The sequence below is a fragment of the Styela clava genome, unplaced genomic scaffold, assembly GCF_964204865.1.
Source record: "Styela clava unplaced genomic scaffold, kaStyClav1.hap1.2 HAP1_SCAFFOLD_34, whole genome shotgun sequence".
NCBI lineage: Eukaryota > Metazoa > Chordata > Ascidiacea > Stolidobranchia > Styelidae > Styela > Styela clava.
Genome location: NW_027556716.1, coordinates 100,001 through 105,000, shown reverse-complemented (window position 1 = coordinate 105,000; position 5,000 = coordinate 100,001). Strand labels below are relative to the sequence as shown.

The 5,000-nt window shown below is 56.4% G+C and overlaps 2 non-coding genes and 1 pseudogene across 2 annotated transcripts; all 3 read left to right on the top strand.

The window, feature by feature from the left end:
* The first annotated feature begins 1,873 nt into the window (after window positions 1–1,873).
* Window positions 1,874–3,683, top strand: LOC144419601 (small subunit ribosomal RNA). Its single transcript, XR_013474160.1, has one exon. It is a non-coding gene; the product is annotated as a small subunit ribosomal RNA (ribosomal RNA).
* Window positions 3,684–3,981: 298 nt separating this feature from the next.
* On the top strand, window positions 3,982–4,135 carry LOC144419582 (5.8S ribosomal RNA). The gene has a single exon (XR_013474141.1). It is a non-coding gene; the product is annotated as a 5.8S ribosomal RNA (ribosomal RNA).
* A 288-nt stretch (window positions 4,136–4,423) lies between these two features.
* The window catches only part of LOC144419563 (large subunit ribosomal RNA), a 3,695-nt pseudogene continuing 3,118 nt past the window's right edge, over window positions 4,424–5,000 (top strand).

Sequence of the window (5,000 nt, the reverse complement as noted above, 5' to 3'; positions counted from 1 at the left end):
CTAGGTAAGGCATGTCAGAGCGAAAGACAGTAATTTCGAATGAGCCAAGAAAGAGCGGTGCGGGGCCGGTCGGAGCGCACCCTTTTCTCGGTGGCTGGCGGGCGAGAGAGTGCTGCGTCGCCGGCATCGGCGTCGAAAGAAGCCGAGCCGAAAAAAGTTAAAGTACAAACGTGCAAGCATACTAACCTAACCCTAGGTAAGGCATGTCAGAGCGAAAGACAGTAATTTCGAATGAGCCAAGAAAGAGCGGTGCGGGGCCGGTCGGAGCGCACCCTTTTCTCGGTGGCTGGCGGGCGAGAGAGTGCTGCGTCGCCGGCATCGGCGTCGAAAGAAGCCGAGCCGAAAAAAGTTAAAGTACAAACGTGCAAGCATACTAACCTAACCCTAGGTAAGGCATGTCAGAGCGAAAGACAGTAATTTCGAATGAGCCAAGAAAGAGCGGTGCGGGGCCGGTCGGAGCGCACCCTTTTCTCGGTGGCTGGCGGGCGAGAGAGTGCTGCGTCGCCGGCATCGGCGTCGAAAGAAGCCGAGCCGAAAAAAGTTAAAGTACAAACGTGCAAGCATACTAACCTAACCCTAGGTAAGGCATGTCAGAGCGAAAGACAGTAATTTCGAATGAGCCAAGAAAGAGCGGTGCGGGGCCGGTCGGAGCGCACCCTTTTCTCGGTGGCTGGCGGGCGAGAGAGTGCTGCGTCGCCGGCATCGGCGTCGAAAGAAGCCGAGCCGAAAAAAGTTAAAGTACAAACGTGCAAGCATACTAACCTAACCCTAGGTAAGGCATGTCAGAGCGAAAGACAGTATTTTCGAATGAGCCAAGAAAGAGCGGTGCGGGGCCGGTCGGAGCGCACCCTTTTCTCGGTGGCTGGCGGGCGAGAGAGTGCTGCGTCGCCGGCATCGGCGTCGAAAGAAGCCGAGCCGAAAAAAGTTAAAGTACAAACGTGCAAGCATACTAACCTAACCCTAGGTAAGGCATGTCAGAGCGAAAGACAGTAATTTCGAATGAGCCAAGAAAGAGCGGTGCGGGGCCGGTCGGAGCGCACCCTTTTCTCGGTGGCTGGCGGGCGAGAGAGTGCTGCGTCGCCGGCATCGGCGTCGAAAGAAGCCGAGCCGAAAAAAGTTAAAGTACAAACGTGCAAGCATACTAACCTAACCCTAGGTAAGGCATGTCAGAGCGAAAGACAGTAATTTCGAATGAGCCAAGAAAGAGCGGTGCGGGGCCGGTCGGAGCGCACCCTTTTCTCGGTGGCTGGCGGGCGAGAGAGTGCTGCGTCGCCGGCATCGGCGTCGAAAGAAGCCGAGCCGAAAAAAGTTAAAGTACAAACGTGCAAGCATACTAACCTAACCCTAGGTAAGGCATGTCAGAGCGAAAGACAGTAATTTCGAATGAGCCAAGAAAGAGCGGTGCGGGGCCGGTCGGAGCGCACCCTTTTCTCGGTGGCTGGCGGGCGAGAGAGTGCTGCGTCGCCGGCATCGGCGTCGAAAGAAGCCGAGCCAAAAAAAGTTAAAGTACAAACGCGATGCTAATGAGCGAGCCGTTGTCTCGACTAATATGTAGGGGGCGTTCGATCGAGCGTCTGGCTTGAGCGCTTGTCGGCCTAGCAGAACGGTCGCATTGTTATGCCCGGGTTTTAGGCACCGCTGCAGGCGGCCGGCAGAGCTCTTGTTTGTGCGAAACTGAATGGATCGAGCCCGAGAGAGGGCGAGCAAAGAAAAAACGCAAATCGCTCCGCCTGGCACTGCCGGCGAGAGCGTGGACGTCGCGGCCAGCGACTGTCGAAGCTGAGTACGGCCGCAGGCGATCGCCTCGGTCTTAAACGAATGCGACGAGCACGCGCCGGGCGGCCCAGCAAGGGCCGAGCGCAGCTGTCGCAGCTATCTGGTTGATCCTGCCAGTAGTGATATGCTTGTCTCAAAGATTAAGCCATGCAGGTGCAAGTACGAGTTCTCGTAAAGCGAAACTGCGAATGGCTCATTAAATCAGTCTTGGTTTATTTGGTCTCGTAAGCGAAGTGGATAACTGTGGTAATTCTAGAGCTAATACATGCATTAAGCGCCGACTTCGGGAGGCGCGCTTTTATCAGATCAAAACCGACCGGGTTCGTCCTGTGACGTTTGATGACTCTGGATAACCACGCGGATCGTACGGTCTCTGCACCGACGACGTATCATTCAAGTGTCTGCCCTATCAACTGTCGAAGGTACGCTACGTGCCTACCTTTGTGATAACGGGTAACGGGGAATCAGGGTTCGATTCCGGAGAGGGAGCCTGAGAAACGGCTACCACATCCAAGGAAGGCAGCAGGCGCGCAAATTACCCATTCCCGACACGGGGAGGTAGTGACGAAAAATAACAATACAGGACTCTAACGAGGCCCTGTAATTGGAATGAGTACATCCTAAAACTCTTAACGAGTATCCATTGGAGGGCAAGTCTGGTGCCAGCAGCCGCGGTAATTCCAGCTCCAACAGTGTATGCTAAAGTTGTTGCGGTTGAAAAGCTCGTAGTTGGATTTTGGGCGAGCGCCGCCGGTCCGTCGCAAGGCGTGTCACTGGTTGCGTTCGCCTCACCTTCGGTTCTCCGTCGGTGCTCTTGACTGAGTGTCGGCGGTGGCCGATAAGTTTACTTTGAAAAAATTAGAGTGTTCAAAGCAGGCTGTTCGCCTGCATAGTGTTGCATGGAATAATGGAATAGGACCTCGGTTCTATTTTGTTGGTTTTCGGAGCACGAGGTAATGATTAAGAGGGACAGACGGGGGCGTCCGTACTCTGCCGTTAGAGGTGAAATTCTTGGATCGGCGGAAGACGAACTACTGCGAAAGCATTCGCCAAGAATGTTTTCTTTAATCAAGAGCGAAAGTCAGAGGTTCGAAGACGATCAGATACCGTCCTAGTTCTGACTATAAACGATGCCAACTAGCGATCGGGAGGCGTTACCATGACGACCTTTCCGGCAGCTTCCGGGAAACCAAAGTCTTTGGGTTCCGGGGGAAGTATGGTTGCAAAGCTGAAACTTAAAGGAATTGACGGAAGGGCACCACCAGGAGTGGAGCCTGCGGCTTAATTTGACTCAACACGGGGAAACTCACCCGGCCCGGACACAGGTAGGATTGACAGATTGAGAGCTCTTTCTTGATTCTGTGGGTGGTGGTGCATGGCCGTTCTTAGTTGGTGGAGCGATTTGTCTGGTTAATTCCGATAACGAACGAGACTCTGGCATGCTAAATAGTTACGCGACCTTCTCGGTCGGCGTCTAACTTCTTAGAGGGACTAGTGGCGTTTAGCCACACGAGATTGAGCAATAACAGGTCTGTGATGCCCTTAGATGTCCGGGGCCGCACGCGCGCTACACTGAGTGAAGCAGCGAGTGTCTAACCTAGGCCGAAAGGTCCGGGTAACCCGTTGAACCTCATTCGTGATTGGGATAGGGACTTGCAATTGTTTCCCTTGAACGAGCAATTCCCAGTAAGCGCAAGTCATCAACTTGCGTTGATTACGTCCCTGCCCTTTGTACACACCGCCCGTCGCTACTACCGATTGAATGGTTTAGTGAGATCCTTGGATCGGCCCCGTCGCGGCTGGCAACGGCCGCGTCGGCGTGTCGAGAAGACGATCAAACTTGATCATTTAGAGGAAGTAAAAGTCGTAACAAGGTTTCCGTAGGTGAACCTGCGGAAGGATCATTACCGAAGGTGGTGGTAGGCCCCGGCCGACCGCGCACTGAATTGTCTTTGAGTGCCGCCGAGAGGGCGGCCGTCAATCGGGGTTCCGCCCCGTGCGACACGCGTAACACGTTGGCATAGCAAGGCAGCCGAGTGCGATGGTGGCTTCTGGGCACCGCGCTCGATGTGCCGCCGGCCCAGCCCGGCGGTCGCTCGGCGCCGTTTGTTGGTGTTTTTGTGCAGTTGTTGTCGGTGGTGGTTTTGTGGTCGATCCCACAGTGTGACGTCCGCGCGCTTCGGCGCCGGGCGAAACGTCGAGGACGACTCTTAACGGTGGATCACTCGGCTCGCGAGTCGATGAAGGACGCAGCCAAGTGCGAGAAGTAATGTGAATTGCAGAACACATTGAACGTCGACCTTCTGAACGCGAATTGCGGTCTCGGGTCAATCCCGGGACCGCGTCTGCCTCAGGGTCGCGTTCGTCCTCACCCGAGGGCCGTCGCCTGGCCTCTGCAAAGACGGCCGGGCGTCGCCCCAAGTTGAAGCGGTCGCCGAGCTTTCTCGGCGCGACCGCGTGTCCCGTACACCGCCGGCCCCTCGACGTGTTCAACTACGTTCGAGGGGCGGGTCCAGGTCGGTCGGTCCGGTCACGAGATCAAGACCGACCGTGGGCCAAGGCGGCGACGGTACGCGCTCGGTCGGCGCCGGCGGCGACGACTTGCGATGCCAGCGGGCCGTGTAAGAAGCGGCCCGCTTGACACATACGACCTGAGTTCAGGCGAGAGCACCCGCTGAATTTAAGCATATTATTAAGCGGAGGAAAAGAAACCAACAGGGATTCCCTGAGTAACGGCGAGTGAACCGGGAAGAGTCCAGCGTCGAATCTGCGCGCTTTTCGAGCGCGCCGAGTTGTGACGTACGGAAGTCCCAGTGCGGCTGACGGCGAGCGCCGGTGTCCTTCTGATCGAGGCCTCGTCCCACGGCGGGTGTTAGGCCCATAGGGGCGCTTGCCTTGGCCGCTTCGGGTCTTCTCGGAGTCGGGTTGTTTGGGAATGCAGCCCAAAGCGGGTGGTAAACTCCACCTAAGACTAAATACGGTCGCGAGACCGATAGCGGACAAGTACCGTGAGGGAAAGTTGAAAAGCACTTTGAAGAGAGAGTTCAAGAGTACGTGAAACCGTTGAGAGGCAAACGGGAGGGCCCGTCAGGTCGCCGGCTCGCTTTCAGTTGGGTGCGGGGGCGCGCCGTCTCGGTTCGCGGACGCTTAAGGCGCCGCTGCCGAGTCGGCTCGCGCACCGTCTCAGCGCACTAGCGACCGGCGCGGGTCACGACCGGTTTGCC